The sequence below is a fragment of the Terrapene carolina genome, unplaced genomic scaffold (assembly GCF_002925995.2).
Source record: "Terrapene carolina triunguis isolate 2854851 unplaced genomic scaffold, T_m_triunguis-2.0 Scaffold105, whole genome shotgun sequence".
NCBI lineage: Eukaryota > Metazoa > Chordata > Testudines > Emydidae > Terrapene > Terrapene triunguis.
This window is the reverse complement of record NW_020664456.1, coordinates 810043-830933: the sequence shown is the minus strand read 5'-3', so window position 1 is coordinate 830933 and position 20891 is coordinate 810043. Positions and strand designations below refer to the sequence as shown.

General features: G+C 40.8%; 1 protein-coding gene across 1 annotated transcript in view; it reads right to left on the bottom strand.

Annotated features, from left to right (window-relative positions):
* Positions 1 to 20891, bottom strand: part of LOC113406570 (cytosolic carboxypeptidase 6-like) — a 1366737-nt gene that overhangs the window by 1330420 nt on the left and 15426 nt on the right. The gene's annotated exons all lie outside the window — the stretch shown is intronic.

The window sequence follows — 20891 nt, the reverse complement described above, 5'->3', positions numbered from 1 at the left end:
TCTTCCAAGGTCTCACTTTCGTAGCTTGTATCACTTTGAATAAGCCTGTTATAAGACAAGGCTCCTATGTTTCATCAAGGAGTATGGGATGTGAAACAACATGAAGGTATTTAAGAAGCCAACTCAAAGAGTTCCTCCTACACAAGAATTCAGGTCTTGAGCAGTCCAGGCAAACAACGCATGTTACAACAAAGCTTAAACTTGTTCTTCATAATAATTTTAAAAACAATACTAGCTGCCTATTTAATTTTAAAAACAGCAAAAAATATCAACCTTCAAGACTCCTTATAAGAAATGGAAAAGGAGGTGAAGTCTCCCCAGTGTGATAGATCTGCTTGCTTTGATCTGCTTAGCTCTTGGAAGTCTAGGGGCTCCGGGCTGTTGGCCCCATGCTGCCTGGGGTCCCTAGGGACAAGTCTGTCCGCCATTAGGGAATTTTTCCCCGAGAACCCCCTGTAACATTTCGTGAACCCCCAGGGGTTCACGAACCCCAGTTTGGGAACCACTGACCTAAGATTATATGCTCTTGGGGGCAAAGGAACATATTTTGCTATAGGACATATTTGTAAATGACATATAGTTACAACACTATATAAGAGCTGCCTCATGATAATTAAATTAATAATTGTCAGGAAGGGAAACAAAGAAGGGACAGTAATGGCCTCCATATTATCAGTCAATCATCCCAACACACAAAGCTGAATATAAATTTCTTAAGATAATCATTGAAATGCTGAAACGAAGAAAAATGAATTCCAGCTATATTATTCTCTGGCTCTGCATCTTTTCATATTGTATTAATGGAAAAGGCTGAAGTGTTTTACACATCAGAAATCTGACATTAAATTACAGCCTTAGCAAAAGGCTATCAAACCATGCATTATTTACAACACAGCACCCTAACAACAATAAATATTAAAATAGAAACAACTTTAAAACAACAAAACAAAATACACCACGCTTCTTACACAATGGAAGCCAAGTTACAGGGCATAACATATAATAGAAAGTAGATAATTCTGCTGGGTGTGATTCAAACTAGTAATCTATCACAGATTGCTAGTATATAATAATACCCCCTTTATATATTATGGTAATTTACCTTCACATTATGTCATTTTAGTAGATTCTCAAGTTCCCTCTAGTTGTTCAGAAAGCACACAGTGATAATATATGGTTCTCAGTTTGTTTTTAGAAATACAAACACTAAATCAAAATTAGCATGGTAAAGTCTGAACCTAGAAGGCAATTAGGCCAGTAAGGGGAATCAATAAATGCAAATATGAAGAGCTATCTGTTTAACCAAAGGAATATTATGTTTCAAAGTTAACAGTTTGTATTCAAATGAATGCTAAGCTTATCAGGAAAGATGCTAAATTATTTTTTCCTCAGAATTTGAGACTATATATTGTGTTAATCCTGAAATGGAAAATATTCGGTAGCTTTTGCAGGAGCATCTCTTCCTAAACGTATTTTTCAACAAATATTTTTTCAAAGTGATAGATTATTGTTTGTATTGTAGTGTATGATCCAAGATGATCCTGCAGCAAAGGGCAGGATACAGAGGATCCTAATCTGGTTTTGATATGCATAGAGCAATAGTAGTTGAGAATTTAAAAGCAATTAGGAATAAATAATAATTGAGCTTAACTGAAATGTGAATGTTAGGAGATAGAAATGCTAGCCTACCATGGAACTTCATTCACAATGCTCTAGCAGGATATTATGTGGCAATGCCTAAATTGGGCAAGGTATTATTACACAAAATTTATTAAATTAAAATTTGTCCATTTGCAAGTTCACAAAATTTCCATTCACATTTTCCAAAAATTGAGATGATTTTTTTTGAAAACTCACAGCTGGCTCACTCACATGTGTTTCCTAGAAGCTGCCTGGTTTCCCTGTTTGTAGGTAAATATTAGTGCTGGTAAAAATTTTCCATCATAACTGTTTTTCAATGGAAACTTGGGTTTTTGACTAAACGTTTTTTATTAATAGTATCTGCTTTTCACAGAGAATTTTGACTTCTCATTGAAAAACCAAAAACACACAAACCTAGATGTTTTTGTCCAAAAACCAAAAAATTCAATTTGGAAATGCCAACGTGGAGCCTCTAAAGAGTTGTAGTTTGGATTCCACTTTTCACTATGTTCCAAGGTTCCCTAGCTCAACTATACCTTCAATTTTATTTTTTGGCCAAAAGTTTCAGTGAAAACATTTTCAGGTGAAATTTTATTGTTTTCTATTTTTCACAGAAGAGTCTAAATTTTCTGTGGGGGGAAAATCATTTTTCCAACTAGTCATAGTAAATATTTCTTTAACTCAGTTCTACAGATAAAGAAACTAAGGTTCAGGATAGTTGAGAAACTTGCCCAAAGTTTCACACTATCAGCAGCAGTACTACGATTGAAACATAGGTATCCTGAACTTCAGTCCCCTGCCTGACGCACTAAAACCACATAGTTTAAGTCAATTAACCTCCCAGGGTCTAATTCTTCACTACCTTGGCACCTTATGCAGTCAGTCACCCAGACAAAATGGGTGCAATATTACACCACTTTGCATTCACTTCATGCAGGTAAAAAATGCAACCTCTGCAACCACAGAGGTGGGGGTCTTTGTCTGGACTGGCAGGAAATAAGGGGCAGTGGCTCCATTAAGGGCCCCCCTTCCCTCGGGGACTAGCGGGTTGCCAGCAGCGGAGAAGGAATCACCCAAGCAGGTGGGTGGGGCTCATGTAAACCATTGGCCCCTGCACACCTCGGGGAGGTTATCAGGGCCACCCAGAGGATTCAGGGGGCCTGGGGCAAAGCAATTTTGGGGGCCCCTTGCATAAAAAAAAGTTGCAATATTATAGAATACTATATTCTCGTGGGGGCCTCTGCGGGGCCCGGGGCCTGGGGCAAATTGCTCCACTTGCCCCCCCCTCCCTCTAGGCAGCCCTGGAGGTTATATAAACGCACTCCCTCCAGTCTCAGACCCATCTCACACTCAAATTAACAGCTCCCATCCTCCCACCCTGGGATTAGCACAGGACAGGTATTTTGTTTGTTTACTTTGTCTGCTGTGGTCATTTGGCTAGTTGCCTTTCAGGGGACTGAGGAGTAATTTTTCCCTCACCATCAGATTGGTCAGGGAGGAGTGGGTTTTTTCATTTTCCCTACAGCAGCTCAGGGATTCAGTGGGTAGGTCATGAGTTAAGGTTCAAGATATCGCAATTTAGCAAGTCACAGTGCAGGTACTCATTCCATGGAGGGTCTGGTTCACTGATAAACTGGAATTGGAAGTAAACTTAGGAGAAAGCATCCTCTAAAGAAGCTGCGGAATGAGGTTGGGACCCCAGTGACTGGTACAGCAAGGAGACAACCCCCTTTCTCCAGCCCCTTCACCCTCATATTGACAAAGGGATCCTAACAATGGTCTGGGGACAAGGAGTAAAAAGGTGGAGGGCTGATGGCAATGATAGAAATGATTAAAGAAGGCATCATGATCTGCACTGTATTAATTATTGCTCGAGTGTTCCCAGATGAGTTAAGTTAATAAAGTTGCAGCCTAATTAAAATCACTTGCATCTTGCCTTTCTTCATGCATGTCTGAGAGAATGACTCTAAGAAATGCTATGCAGTGGAGAATCAGTCCTTCTGGTTTTATCATCTATAAACCAGGTATAATACTACTGATGGATATAGACAACAGCTGTTGAAATGTCTGACAGAATACCACTATTTTGCCTGCCAAAATATCCAGCTTTCTTCCAAGTGTAAATAAAGCCCTTCTAATGGCTCCTATCTCCAGAACATTTACTGTATGGACACAAATTCTGAGCATGACCGTTCTTTCAGAACGCATACTCCATGTTGGGGATACTTATCAGTACGTCCAAGTTGTGTTGCTGATAGGCGCTCACTCTCAGAAGAAATAATTCCAAGGTTTTAATGTGGAGGTGAAGACAAGGGACTACCTTGAGGAAAGAAGGCAGCCAAAGAGAGACATCTCCCACAAAATGAATATTGATGAGAAGCCTGGGAACCCCCAGACAGCTGCTTTAATTTTGGTCTGCCTCTCTGCAAAACAGTAAAGCACTGGTGGGCAACCTGCGGCCCATCAGGGTACTCTGCTGGCAGGCTGCCAGACAGTGTATTTACATTTGCACGGCTGCCCACAGCTCCCAGTGGCTGCGGTTCGCTGTTCCTGGCCAATGGGAGCTGCAGGAAGTGGCAGCCAGCATGTCCTTGAGGCCCGCACCACCTCCTGCAGCTCCCATTGGCCGGGAACGGCGAACCGCAGCCACTGGGAGCTGCGGGCAGCCGTGAAAATGTATACAAACTGTCTGGTGGTCTGCCAGCAGATTACCCTGACGGGCCGTAGGTTGCCCACCACCGCAGTAAAGCCTTTCCAATGACTGTGTAGAACTGGGTACCCACATGGATGTGACTCCAGGCGGAGGTTAGCGAACTCTTTCCAGGGCTCATAATTAGACACAAGACCCAGAACAAGATTAGGGTTTGGGACACTGCTGATTGCATCTCTTGGAGAGAACTGCCCTAGACTAGCCAGTCAGTGAGATTTAATATGATTCCCTTTTTCCCGAGGGATTTGTTCAAGGTAATTCTTACCTTATCCAGTAATTGTAGAATAGGGCATCTATATCTCTGTAGAGAATTTTTTTTTCCAGACACCTCTATCATCAGAACTAGACTCCAGTCATTTAGGAGTCTTCTGAGTAGTGACTTTCAATGCCACGTTTCTAATTCCTAAGGAAACATACCCACAGACCCTGCTAGAATTTTTCCTATCCACTTTTGGTTGTCATTGACCTCTGCTGTGTCAGTTATACCTATGTACATCTGTACCTTCACTGACAATGAACTGAGGTCACAATCATGTTCATATGAACATGCACAAATTGAAATAAACACAGCTGCATTTATTTCAGTGATTGTACATTCAGATAAGGATATTAGTGATTACTTCAGGGTAATACATGTGTTCTTTCATACTGGCAATGATATTGCTATTCTTTGTTATTTTTTCCCCTCTCTTTTTTTCCAGGTGGAAAACTTTTGACAGAGCCAGGAGAATGGAAACTGGAAAATTCTTATGAGTGCAAGGAACAAATAAAAATCATTCAATGCATGCTCATAAATGTCTGAACCAGATTTGCTCAAATAGCAAACATGGAAAATTTTCAGCCCAAAATTTGAAACCTTGATGAAATTGTAAGCAACTGAAAAAGAATATTTGAGGCTAGATACCAAAAATGGATATGCACAGACACAGTTGCATATAGTTCCATATGCAGGATCTAGACCTCAGAATGGTAATGTTTCTGCAACTTCAACTATACGCATGTCTCTGCTCCCACCTAACCACCCCACCACATTATAATTCTGCATTAATATTCCTACATTAATTGTTCTCACATTAATATCAGCTCCATAAATCATTAACACGGATTTCCCAGAACTTGAGATATTTGAGTAAGGCCATATCTGTTAGTAGGTATCACTTAAGCAGTAAGCACCCAGACTGGTTTTTGTAAAAATGTCTTCCACACTGTATCCTGTTTAGATATATAAAAGGTTAACATTAGTTCCATTTACAATGCTGAACTAGCAAAAAAGAAATTAATTTGGCATTACAGCAGCAACATCAATTTCCCATGTAACTTTAGTAATGCATTTACTGGAAAGAGATTAATATCAATTCCATAAATCATTCACATGCATTTTCCGGAGTTTGAGACATCTGAGTAATGTCATATATGTTAGCTGATATCACTTTGTGCATACTACATCCATTAATCTATGCCTCGGGACATACAATAGTTGTCATTAAAAAATATAAAACTTTTTAAAAAATCAATCTTCCTGTTCTTAATTTTTGTGACTGCTAACCTGCAGTAGGTTCAAATGTATTTCTACTCTTGATAGAGTAACACTGATCTGCACTGGCAACCTACATTTTCAGAAAAATGAAACATTTGTTAAATTATTCCCATTGGTAGTAACAACCATTTAATCTCTACATTTGAAGTTCAGCACCAGCAACCCCAAAATCTAAAACAAAGACTATGTCTACACTTATGGCAGCATGTAGAGTACTGCATGTCCCTCAGCATGGGTATACATAACAATGGAGACAGTAAGACAACGCCAAAACCTTAGGCCTGGTCTACACTAACCCCCCAAATCGAACTAAGATACGCAACTTCAGCTACGTGAATAACGTAGCTGAAGTCGACGTACCTTAGTTCGAATTTACCGCGGTCCAGACACAGCAGGCAGGCTCCCCCGTCGATGCTGCGTACTCCTCTCGCCGAGCTGGAGTACCGGCGTCGACGGCGAGCACTTCCGGGATCGATTTATCGCGTCTAGACAAGACGCGATAAATCGATCCCAGAAGATCGATTGCTTGCCACCGAACCAGCGGCTAAGTGTAGTCTGACATACCCTAAGGGTATATACCCTACATGGCTCTTTAGACACCCAAGCACTGCCTCCCACATTTACACTGCTATTATTAGCAGTGTAATATCCTGCTGCCTCCCCACTGTAGAGTCTTTCCCCACCCCGGGGAAAGACTCTCGCAGCAGGGAAAGGCTCTGATCACCGCCAGGGAGCTGCTAGAGCCTTTCCCAGTCCCCTCCACCCAACTCCCACCATAAAATTTCACTGCTGTGTACAGTTACGCGTACCCTACATGCTGCTGCCAGTGTAGACAAGGCGAAAGTGTTTAATAAACCAGTACACCTTGATGGTACAAAAGTAAACTGCAAACAGACATCATTTTCAGAAATATACAAAGGAACTTTTACTACATTTTCTGTAGTTTATATGAATATTTTCATAAAAATGAAGGCCCAAAACTCATCTCTTAAAATAATTATTCTCAGCTAGCCAATGATACATATAGATGCTACTTACTAAAAGAGAGGAAATCTGGGCTGGGAATTGGTTTCTGCTCCAAAAGGCAGCTTGGAATAGTAATAATGGTGTTTAAAACACAGCTGATGGAGAGCAACTTTAACAGGTATCAGACAGATGGTGGTTTTTCACTTTTTTATCACTATGAATGTGCCTTTGTGATCTTTGCTGTTTTGTTTTATCTCTATCATAGGACAGGATTCTACTACTATTGAAATCAATGGGAGTTTTGCCATTCACTTAAATGGGAGCAGAACCTGAAAGCTTAGTGCTTTACAGGCATGGGATCACATTGCAATAAGACGCTAGTTATGAAGGCGATCCCAATTTTTGTCTGCTGTGGATTCAGTATTTCTTTGAGCATTATAGCCTTTTGTATGATGTGCCTGATTTTAGTTTTCAGATTTAAATGTTTGTATAAGTGGAAGACCTTCATTTCAGAAAATATTTTGACAATTGAGACCCACAATAACAGGTAACCACACGTGCTTTACAAGTTCACTATCCTAAAGAGAGTTATAGGTTGACATCTAACTTTGAAATAACAGAGGGTCAGATAATTAGAGCCCTGCAAATCCACGGATATCTACAGACCATTTTTGCAGATTGCCGCTCAGATGCTGATACAAATTTTGTAACTGTGCAGGGCTCTGCAGCACACACTCACCCAAACAGAGCGGCTGTTACCCAGCCCTCCAGCTCAGCTCTCTGAATCACACAGCAGTGGGCTGCAATATGTGGCAATAGCCCGTTGGGCATTCTGGGAGTTGTAGTCCGCAGCTTGCTCGGACGAAGGAGGTAAACTACAATTTCCAGGAGGGAATGAGCCAAGTGCCATTTTGAAAGAGGTGTGGTTGTACTTTAAGCTAGCAGGTGGCAATGCACGTCAATGCAGTTGCAACCATTTACAACAGGTCTGAGTTTCTCCCCAAAAAGTATTTTATATGTTAACTTATTTTTGAACTATAGAAGGGTATTTAAAAGTTTAACAAAATTAAGTAAATCTAATGAAGTGGATCACTTGATACAAAGTAGATTATAACTTGCTCCAGCTGATTAATATCATTTGCACTTCATCTTCATTGCACTTTTTATCAACTTGTTAATGCAAAATATATCTGAATATATACACTTGTCCTGTAGAACAAGAAAAGACTCACCCAGTATTTGTCAGTAATTTATACGATAAGGTGGTGGTACACCAATTAATGCAATAAAAATCATATTTACAGTAATTAAAGGTTGAATCTGAAATTTTACAAAACTTTAGTTAATTATGACCTCTTGAACACAGATCACAATGAACAACCTACCCAGTGATAACATTTTTGTTATAAAAGAGGATGGAAGATTTAATGACTCTTGGCAGAGTTCCACATTCTGGTTTAAATGAGAGTAAAAGCAGAGAGCAGCTTCATTTTTAATTTCAAGAAACATATTACATTTTTAACACTTAAACAGCATAACAGGAGACTAACATGCACAAATACACATTTTTAAAAAGCTTCTGAAAAGTCCATTTAACATTGTGAATATTTTTGCATCAGACCTGAGATACATGTCCCTCTGTGGGACAACTTCATTCTTTCAATTGTCAAAAATGAACATAAAAGGAAACAAAATACTTCACGGCCAATTTTAACACCGTTGTTCGTGGAAATCAATTTCTGATTTAGCTGGGACTGCGGCAGATATACTAGATACAGCTATGTCAAAATAACAGAACAGTCCAGACATGGAGACCAAAATTTCTAAAAGTAGATGCCTAGAGTTAGGCTCCGACATCCATATTTGATTACCTAAACTAGAGGACTGTTTTTCAAAAGTTACACAAATAATAATGGGGGATTTCAACTAATCCTGTATTAATTGGATACATGCACCCTCAGGATGGGATGCAGAGATAAAGTTTCTAGACACCATAAATGACTGCTTCATGAGCAGCTAGTCCTGGAACCCACAAGGGGAGAGGCAATTCTTAATTTAGTCCTAAATGGAGCATAGGATCTGCTCCAAGAGGTGAATATAACTGAACTGCTCGGTAATAGCGACCATAATATAATTAAATTTAACATCCTTGTGAGAGGTGCGGGAAACCAAAGAATCTCACCACAGTAGCATTTAACTTCAGAAAGGGGAACTACACAAAAATGAGGAAGCTAGTTAAATGGAAATTAAAAGATACAGTCACAAAAGTGAAATGCCTGCAAACTGCATGGAAATTTAAGAACACCATAATAGAGGCTCAAATTAAATGTAAATACCCCAAATTAAAAAACATCATAAGAGGACCAAAAAAGTGGCACCATGGCTAAATAACAAAGTGGAAGAAGTGGTTAGAGGCAAAAAGGCATCCTTTAAAAACTGGAAGTTAAATCCTACTGAAGAAAATAGAAAGGAACATAAACTCTGGCAAGTCACGTGTAAAAGTATAATTGGGCAGATCAAAAAAAATTTGAAGAGCAACTAGCCAAAGACTCAAAAATTAACAGCAAAAAAACCATTTTAAGTGCATCAGAAGCAGGACCCCTGCTAATCAGTGGGGCCACTGTACAATCAAGGTGCTAAAGCTGCACTCAAAGAAGATAAGACCATTCTGAAGGAGCTAAATGAATTCTTTGCGTCGGTCTTCAATGCAGAGGATGTGAGGGAGGTTCCCACACCTGAGCCATTCTTTTTAGGTGACAAATCTGAGGAAATGTCCCAGAACGACATGTCAATAGAGGTGGTTTTGGAACAAATTGATTAATTAAACAGTAATAAGTCACCAGGACCAGATTGTATTCACCTCAGAGTTCTGAAGGAACTCAAATATGAAATTGCAGAACTGTGAAATGTAACCTATCATTTAAATCAGTTTGTGTACCATATGACTGGAGAATAGTTAATGTGACACCAATTTTTTAAAAAGTCTCCAGCTGCAATCCTGGCAATTGCAGGCCAGTAAATCTAACTTCAGTACCAGGCAAATTGGTTGAAACTATAGTAAAGAACAGAATTATTAGACACATAGATGAACATGATTTGTTGGGGAAGAGTCAACACTGCTTTTCTAAAGGAAAATCATCCCTCACTAATCTATTGGAATTCTTTGAGGAGGTCAACAGGTATGTGAACAGGGGTGATCCACTGGATATAGTGTGCTTGGACTTTCAAAAATCTTTGACTAGGTCCCTCCATAGACTCTTAAGTAAAGTAAGTAGTCATGGGATAAGAGGTGAGGTCATCTACTGGATCAGTAACTGGTTAAAAGATAGGAAACTAAGGATAGGAATAAATGGTCAGTTTTCACTATGGAGAGAGGTAAATACTGCTGTCCCCCAGAGAGCTGTACTGGGACCTAAGTTCCCTGTAAGCTGCGTGGCCACGCAAGCAGCCTATTTAGCTACAAGTAGGCGCTTAGGGAACCTGCCTGGCCAGGACCTGCCGCAGCCAGGGAAGAGGCACCCCTTCCCCGGCCCCAACCTAGCCTGGCCCCCAACCTGCCGTGGCTGGGAGAGAGGTGCCCCTCCCCCAGCCCCCAACCTGCTGCGGTTGGGGAAGGGGCGGCCCGAACCCAGCCTGGACCTACTGCGGCCGGGGCACCCCTCACCCGGCCCCAACTCAGCCTCGGACCTGCTGTGGCTGGAGGAGAGGCAGTCCGAACCCAGCCCTGGCCCGGACCTGCCATGGCTGGGACACTCCTCTCTTGTCCCCTGGCCCCAACTCAGCCCCTCCCCCAGCCCAGACCTGCCGTGGCGCCCCTCCCCAGGCCCAGAACTGCCACGGCCGGGGGAGGGTCACCTATCCTGCGGCCCCAGCCCCAGAGCGGAGAAAGGCACCTTTCCCCCCCAGCCCAGGTGCTGCTGTGAGGAATGAGAGCTGGGGGGAGGAGAGAAAGCTGGGGGGAATCCTCGCTCCCCACCGCAGCCCAAGAGCACCCTCCTGCACCCCAAACCCCTCATCCACAACCCCATCCCAGAGCCTGCATCCCCTCGCTCCCCGCCCAGCCCTGAGCCCCTCATCCCCAGCCCCACCCCAGAGCCCGCACCCCCAGCCAGAGCCCTCACCCCCCCACACACTCCAATCCTCTACCCCAGCCCTGAGCCCCTCATCCCCGGCCCCACCCCAGAGCCCACACCCCCAGCAGGAGCCTTCACACCCCTGCACTCCAACCCTCTGCCACAGCTCTGAGCCCCATCCCACACTCCAAACCCCTTGGCCCCACCCCCACCACATGAATTTTGTTATGTGCACCAATATGGAGGTGATGTGTGATACATGTGTGGGAAAAATTAAAGGGAACACTGACTGCGACCAGTGCTATTCAACATATTCATAAATGATCTGGAAAAAGGGATGAACAGGTAGGTGGTAAAATTTGCAGATGATACAAAATAAGTCAAGAGGTTTAAGTCCAAAGCAGACTCCAAAGAGTTACAGAGAGATCTCAAAACTGGGTGACTGGGCAACAAAATGGCAGATGAAATTCAATGTTGATAAATGTAAAGTAATGCACACTGGAAAACAATCCCAACTACACATACAAAATGATGGGATCTAAATTAGCCCTTACCACTCAAGAAAGAGATCTTGGCGTCACTGTGGATAGTTCTCTGAAAATGTCCACTCAATGTGCAGCAGCAGTCAAAAACACTAACAGAATGTTAGGAACCATTAGGAAAGAGATAGCTACTAAGACAGTAAATATCATCATGCCACTATATAAATCCAGGGTATGCCCACACCTTGAATACTGCGTGCAGTTCTGGTCACCCCATCTTAAAAAAAAAACATTAGAATTGGAATAGACACAGAGAAGGGCAACTAAAATTATTAGGGGTATGGAACGGCTGCCATATGAGGAGAGATTAAAAAGACTGGGACTTTTCAGCTTGGAAAAGAGACAACTAATGGAGGATATGATAGAGGTCTATAAAATTATGAATGGTGTGAAGAAAGTAAATAAGGAAGTGTTTTTTTTATTCCTTCACATAACACAAGAACTCTGGGACACCCGATGAAATTAATAGGCAGAAGGTTTAAAAACAAACAAAAGAAAGTACTACTTCACGCAATGCACAGTCAACTTGTGGAACTCATTGCCAAGAGATGTTGTGATGGCCAAAACTATAACGGAGTTCAAAAAAGAATTAGGTAAGTTCATGGAGGATAGATCCATCAATGGCTATTAACCCAGATGGTCAGGAAGGCAACCCCATGCTCTGGGTGTCTCTATCCTCTGACTGCCATAAGCTGGGAGTGGACACAGGGGATGATCACATGATGACTGCCTGTTCTGTTCATTCCCTCTGAAGCATCTGGCATTGGTCACTATCAGAAGACAGGATACTAGGCTAGATGGACCATTGGTCTGACCCAGTATGGCTGTTCTTATAAGCACAACTTAGCATCAGTGCAGCCCATCTACATTAGGGATTTGCACCTGTGTAATTAAATGGACAACCAATGAAATTTTTTTAATGTGGACACGGACAAACTTTATTAACAAACAGGAAGACAAGTATAAAAGAACATTCTCTAATTTGCTATGGCCTTGTCTACACTAAAGGGAAAAGTCGATCTAAGCTATGCAATTTGAGTTTTGTGAATAGCATAACTCAAATCAACGTAGCTTAGATCTACTTACCGCGGGGTCCACACTACTCCCTTTACTCTTCTAGATCAGGTGGAGTACAGGATTCTATGGGAGAGTGACTGGCGGTCGATTTAGCGGGTCTTCACTAGACCCGCTAAATCAACCCCTTTGCATCAATCGCCACAGCATCAATCCTCAGGTAAGTGTAGACAAGCCCTATATCTACAGAAAAACCACTAGGGGAGCTCTGTTACTCATTAGGATTATAAGAATTACCATACTGAATCAGATCAGTGGTTTAATTAATCCAGTGCCCTGTCTCCGACAGTGGCCAGTGCAGCTTCTTTAGATGAAAGTACAAGAAAACCTGTAGTAGGCAGAATGACCTGCCCCGAGGGAAAATTTCCTCCTAACCACTACAAGTTGGAGGTTGGCTTATGCCCTGAACAATGATGGTTTATATCTCTGCTAGAACTTTTTTTTTTTAGACCTCTGGATATTCTTGTTATCCATATAAAAGTCTGAACATTTTTAATTCTGCTAACCTCTTTGCCTCAATGATATCTTGTAGCAATGGGTTCCATACTCTAATTATGCATTGTGTATAAAAGTATTCCCCTTTATTATTTTAATTTTATTGACTGTCCCTTTGAAATGTATTATGAGAAAGTGTGAATAGAAGTTCCCACCATTCCTTTAATATACTATTAATTTTTTTGTGTACTTTTATCATGCCCCCTTACTAATCTCTTCACTAAAATGAACAGTGCAGATCTTTTCAATCTTTTTATATGAGAGTTTTTCCATGCTCCTAATCATTCTCATCCAAATCAAGCTGAGCTGCTAAGATCTCACACACTGTTCTTAACACAGGGATAGATTTACTCACATTGCAAGGAAACCACAAGGTACTGAATTCAGAAAGTCCAAAATATTTGTTTTTCCATAATTAAGCTACTATGCAGAATGTATTTGATGCTGCAAAGATAGTGAAATAGAGAAATTCCTTTCCAATTTATTTCTACCAAAGATTTCCTACAAAGATTCAGACTGACTAGAAGAGGTGCAAACACGTCTAAAAAACATATCACCAAAGTCCAAACAGGCCGTCCTGCCAAAGCACGTTGATTAAAATGGATATGATACTAACCATACACAAATTTATTTTCAAGTGTTTATTATAAAGGGCCAGATTTTTAAACTGTCCTCCAGTTTTATCGCCAAAATTATTTGCATCTAAATTTTACATGTACTTTCATGTAACGGGCACTGCAAAAACAGAAGCCTAATTAAGGGGGTGGTAGAAAATTTGGTCCTAAATGTCCACAGTTTCTTTGCAAAGTATTTAGGCCTACATTTTCAAATTTAGGTGCCTAAAATTAGGCACTTAAATCCACATTTAAATATCTAAATAAGTTAAATGTTTTCCAACGTTTCCCCTACAATTCCTGTATCTGTGGGAGACATATAAGAGGACTAACCAGACATTACAATGTAGTTAACAATACCACACTAACAGAAGATGGTACATATAATCCATTGTCATGGGTTTTTTCCCTCTCTAATCTGTTATTTTACCAAGGCCAGAAGGTGCTTCTGTGCAGGAATCTCGATTGGTATTATTCACTTAACCAAGGAATTAGCTGACCAGCTACTGACACCAACTGGTGGTGGGACTCTGGTATTAAACCTTCAGTGGAGTAAAAACAAGATTTTGAACTGTTAAATGTACTGACTCCAATCTGGAGATGACTAAAGTGAGAAAGTGTATTTCATCATGATAATAGAGAGATTCTCAGGCAATTCAAAGAGGATTGCTCTGTATGGAACACTGGATGTTTTAGGAATCACTGCTTATATAATCTGAAGGTATTGGAGAGCACCATAACCATAGTATACTGATGTTCCTTGATAGAGGTAATGAGAGAAATTACATCTGAAAGGGCTAGGAGCATTTCCTGTTCAGATTACACCTCATAGACTATGGGGTTCTCTCCTTTCTATACACTATCTTTTGTGTGCAGAGTTGTTTTCTAATCCTAGAAGGAGCATGTCAGCATTGGACCTGAGGTAAGAAAACTATCGTTATGGGAATACTCTGTCCACGTAGATTTTCCTGGCTGAGGAGGTAACTTGTTTCTCCTTCTGTAATAAGGGATTTGGTTCAGCCTGAAAGAAGGTTTATGCTCCTCTCTCTCTCTGGACGTCTCATCTCCCATCCATTAGCCATAGGCCAAGAGAGCTTCCGGGTGGGAGACCACAGCAATGAACACTGTTTTTTTTCATTTTTTGCATTCTTCCTCTGGGCCTCCTGCTTCTCCTTTAGCTTATCTTGTATCCTGATCTATGCAAGGGAGTGGCTGCTAAAATTGGTCAGTTAATCATATCCATGCTGATGAAGGATTGCACCTATGTTTCTCATTCTGCCAGGCAAGGGGTGAAAGGTGTCCAAGAGGGACTGGTATCCTTCTCTTGGATCTTGCACTGACGCCTTCTCTTGTGATGACAGGGAGGAACGTTGAAGTGAAATCTACTTGATTCTTGACACTGAATCCTCTTCATAGTAGTCTGAATAAGCAGATCAATCCCAAAATTGTGGAAATGAATGGGAAGTTAGGTTTTGGGTATTGACTGGACATTCTGCTTTCAGCCACTTCTGAGAGAGAAAATTAAAAAACTTGCAACTGCTGTCTCTAAGATGAAGAATAGGAAACTGAGCTCCAGAGGCAGGTAGGCAAGGCCAGCAAGAAAAAAAGGAGTCTGCAGACATTAATTAGCTCAGCTGTCTACTATGATGAATAATGGAGAGAGCAACCCAAACACTATGGAGCAGTGTCTTGGCACAGAACTCGAACCAGTGAATCAGAAAAGCCACACACACTTCCAGTGTGGCCTCCAGATCCATGCTGATCTTTGAAATAATTTAGACTCCAACCATAAAATGCCTGAAATATGTACTCCTGGGTTGTGTTGAAGAGGCCAGGTACACACTCCAAGTTACCTTGAAGAACATTCATACATCAAAGTCCTGTCTTGATACAATCAGGAAGATATTGTTGATACAGTGAGAGCAAACCCATCCTTTCCCCACGAGTCATGTGCCTCTGATAGGCTCCCAACCTTTATTGGCCCAGATAGGTGAAGGATGAACATGGTAGAACATCACAGTGCTGATAATCCACTGGACCAGCTCTGGATTGATAGTTTGATCTATTAATGGAGGGCAGAAAAGAGAAACTACAATTAATCTAAATATTATTTTTCATCTAACCTGTAGGATTTCAAAAGTGAAAGTTATTTTATTTTAGCTGATCATATGCACAGATAACCACACTACTGCTTCACCCTGAAATTACTGCACTGGTTCCCAATGAAACTGGTATCCCCCTAAAATTATCTTATGTTACTTAACAAACAATAGTAAAATGGCATCAGAAAATCTATATTCTCACTGGGCTATAGCTAGGATAATACAGTGGCAGACTTAAAAAAATGTCTAGTGGTTTGAGAGATATTATTATTACTAGAGAAAGGATGGCACAGCGGTTAGCATACTAGCCTGGGCTATCGGTGACCCAGCTTCAGTTTCTGCTCTATCACTGATACCTTTGTCATCTTGGACAAGTAATTTAGTCTCTCTGTCCTCAGTTCTCTATTTTTTAAAAATGAGATAACAGCAATTCCCTACTACAGAGGTGCGTTGTGAGGTGTCACTGGAGTTCCTACCCCATGGCACCCTCTAGCTCTCGGCCGGGACCGATCTCTCACCTCGTCTTCTCATCTGCAGTCTCACCAGTCCAGTTATAACAGACTGAGCCCTCCAGATGAACCCTGGATAGACTGTCCCTTCCAAGGGTGTCAGAAAACACAACAAAATAAATAGATTGCCCCATGGGTATGGTAAAGCTCACATCCTTCAAAGAGGCTTTGAATCAACTGTGGCCCCAGCTGTAAGGCCCCACAGCTCTAGAACCCAAGCCTGCAGATCTACCAGGAAGCTGACACCTCCAGTTTGCCACCCAGCAGCAGCTGTAACCAGTTTGCACTCCACTTCCCATGACCCACTGTGGACACAGACCACGCAAAGTTCCACCTCAAGGGTTTGACAGACAGCAGCATCATGGCTCCAGATTGTCTCCCTGCTCTGTATAAGTCCCAGGGGCATTCCAGGTAGGGTCCAGGCAACGGTGCAGATCTCCTGTAGCTGCCATGACCTTTCCTGTTCCTTGCTCCTGAATTCCTGGCTTTGACCTTGGCTTGATTTGGACTTTGCCTCCTGACTTGGACCCTAAAACCTCACTCAGACTCTGACCATTGGTATCAACCTGGCCTGGAACCTGATTACAAACTCCTCAGCAACTCCAGCCTCAGGTTTGTCCCTGCTCTGACCCTTGGCCCTCACTGCCCTTGTTGGGATGCTGACACCAGCCAGGGTCATTAGATAACAAGGACAATCCTATCTCAAGTGGGAAAGCGTCAGGCCCTCCCTTCCTCCAGAGTGGGAGCCAGCTCTTGCTCTGGGAGCTGCAGACTGCGGATCTGCTCTCCTTCCTGATCTGCCACCAACTGAGCGGGGTTTTCCTCTTTTAAGCTCCTCCTTCAAAATCTGATCTCTCTCACTGGTGAAGTGGGGGGGGGAGATGTGACCCTTGATGAAGGGGTTGGAAACTGGGTTGGGTAAATACATTATGATGCCAACATCATAACATTGTACAAAAACAAAGGAGACTAGAGTGATTGCAACAGCTATAGAGGAATTTCTCTCCTTAGTGTTACTGGCAAGGCATTCACATGAGTCATTCTTAAAAGCCTACAAGTTCTTGCTGAATGTGTATATCCAGCAAGTCAGTTCAGCTTCCCTGTCAGTAGATCAACTATCAAGATGGTCTTCACACTACAGCAACTTCAAGAAAAGTGTCAAGAACAACGAAAACCTCTCTACATGGCTATCATAGATGTCACAAAGGCTTTTGACTTGGTCTGCAGAAAGGGCATTTTCCAGATGCTAGAGAATTAGTTGTCCTCCAATCTTCCTCAGTCTGATTTGATCCTTCTGTGATAGTATGAAAGCAACAGTCCAGTAGGATGACGATCAATCTGACAGTGGTGTCAATCAGGGATGTGTTTTGGCACCAATCCTCTTCGGTATATTCTTTTCTCTGCTGCTTCATCATGCTTTCTCATCTAACACCAAAGGTATATGCCTCCATGCAAGATCAATGGAAAACGTTTCAACACTGCATATCTAAGAGCAAAAAGCATCATCAAAATCTGCTGATAAGAACTTCTTTTCACTGACAACACAGTACTCACTGCACACAGTGAAAAAGAAATCCAGCAACTTTGCAATAGCTTTGTGCTAGCTTGTGATGAATTTGGATTAATCATCAGTCTAAAGAAGACAATGATTACAGCACAAGGTGTGTTTGTCTGCACCAGAAGTTTCAATAGTTAATATCTCGCTACAAGTAGTGCACAAGTTCCGCTCTCTGGGATTGACTATATCAGATAACTTAGTTGTAGATGACAAGCTTAATTCTCACATCAGAAAGGCAGCTACTGCATTTGGCCAACTGACCAAACACGTATGAGATAACAGGAACCTATCACTGAACATCAAGATATGGGTCTACCAGACTTGCATTCTGAGCATGTTATTGTATGTTGGTGACACCTAGACCACCTACAGCAGGAATGAGAGGCGGCTAGGCACCATCCACACCCACTGTCTTTGCTGATTTCTAAATATTAAATGGGAAAGCCAAAATTCCTGACTCTTCAAGTATTTGAGAAAGCAAAAATGCCAAGTTTAATCACTATTCTTAAAACAGACATCCCTGTTGGCTTGGCTATCTGCACTGGACGATGAAGGATGCATTCCAAAGGATCTCTTGTATAAAGAAACTTGCAGATGCTTCAAGGCCAGTGGGCTGACTCAGGTTTAAGAAGATTTCGAAAAGGGACGTCCAAACTTTTAACATCAACTCTGCAAGCTGGGAGACACTGCTAGCAATAGGTTGCATTGGAGTGCTGTGGTGGCCAGAGAGATCAAGAGTCTGAAAAGAGGTGGTTGAGAGAGAGGAAAGCGAAAAGAGTAAGAGGAAAGCACAGCAGGCCTCAAGTGCTAGCAATGCACTGGCTTCATCCTCTGGACCTGTGCCCTATGTCTGCACTACTTGTGGCCAGGACTGTTGCTTGAGAATTGGACTTTTTAGCCATTGACAATGCTATGGTAACTGAACTGCTTTGCCGCTTACACTATAGCTTTTCGAGATGGACAGATGCTTATTATTGTTACTAACTACATCAGGGGTTGGCAACCTTTCAGACGTGGTGTGCCAAGTCTTAATTTATTCACTCTAATTTAAGGTTTTGCGTGCCAGTAATACATTTGAACGTTTTTAGAAGATTTTTCTATAAATCTATCATATATAACTAAACTAATGTTGTATGTAAAGTAAATAAGGTTTTTAAAATGTTTAAGAAGCTTCATTTAAAATTAAATTAAAATGCAGAGTCCCCTGGACTGGTGGCCAGGACCCGGGCAATGTGAGTGCCACTGAAAATCAGCTCGCGTGCCGAACCATAGGTTGCCTACGCCTGAACTACATTAAAGATTGTGAGGTACTGTACTCAGACACTATGGTGACTGATGCCATAAAAGTATCTAAAATAGTTCTGGTATTCACTCATTAAGTAAATACAACTCACAGCAAAAGAATCTATCAAATAGAAGAAACTTTAAGCTCCTGGAGGTTGGAGCTTTGTTTCCTGAATTGTATTAAAAATGTCACTATACCTCTACTAATTATAATGCCTATACATATTTGTCACCATTCTTTAGCACAAAAAATGAAAAACATTCTAAAAATGAAAGTAAAAGAAGTAACATTTCAGCTACATTTGCTTAACTTTCTCTGTCTACAGGTTTGATGTCCCTTTCCTGTTCTGGAAAGACTTCTCATCTATTCTCCCTAATTCTGTAATATAATATGAACTGCTTTTTGCAAAGTTACATTGCGTTTATTATCTAATAAAATATTTAATAAATCCTTCATATCTTGTAACCAACAGACCTATAGTAGTTTTAAGGGAGCTGGGAATCTCAGGTTTCAATAAAATGCCTTTATTTAATAATATCAATAACATAATAGGTAAAACAGGCTTCAGTCTCAGTGGGAACCCCTTAACTCTATCTGTCTCCATATCTTTCCTTAGTCTACCTCCTGTTACAAACCTGCTGGGTCCACAATTAATACCACAGGACCATTTTAAAATCAATAAGAATTTTATAATATTTACTGCACAGCAGATAGGAAATTCCAAGAGGATGAATTGCGTTGAGCTATTACCTCTACTAAAGTGGCACCCAAGGTTCTGACATGCTATTGCACCACACATGTTGCATCTTAATGGTTAACTAATGGTGTTGCATTGCTAGAAGGGAGCAGAATATTTTACCACTATCAATAATCATCTGAAGTATCCTATAATTCATCTATCATCTGCCTTCTATCAAATTGTCAAAATCCATACATTAAGTATGAATGCTGGTACCTCTTGCAAGGAATTAATTTTTTTAAAGTTTAAGAATAACTTTAATTCCAATTTCTAAAGAGTGGAATTAAACACTCATCTAATTATCAACATTTTAACTTCATAGAACTGGGTTCTATTGATCCTTTTCATTCCACAGTAATTTAACACAATATAATGATTTTCTCAGCTTATACCGATTAGTTTAATAAATTATACTGCCATTTTCTGATTCTAGAATCATAAACTTATAACAATTATCAAATAACAGTTTATATACTCTAAAGACACATACTCTACATTTATTAAATATAGTATTTAAGCACTTTCTGAGCCTTCATAGGAATAGTTTAAAAAAAGGAGGATATTCTATATTATTCACTGTATCACTTATGCTTTTTATATAATTTTAATCAAGGGATTTAAATAATTCAATTTAATATTTATCTAAAAACTGGCAGCCAGTATTCCACCCAGAGGGACCTAATTCTTCATAAAAAGCTCATTTTATGAGACACTAGTAGTTTTGGCATTACCAGCATCTCTCACATAAACCATGCTGGAAACCATAGCTTAGCCTGCCAAATGCCTTCTGTACATATGGTGTTTAACAGTGCTGTGTGTGTCTGTAAGCTAGTAATAACAGATTTAAGATAAAATTTGGAGTCTTATGCATACATGTAACACAAAATTTTAAAATATATTATGTAATATATATACACACATGAATCGAGTTAAAATTCATCTTTAAACTAACATCCTAAATATAATATTTGTAAAAATAATTTGTCTTTCAATTTGCAGTACATTCCTTGCACCCATTGATGTTAATGGCACAGCTTCCATTAATT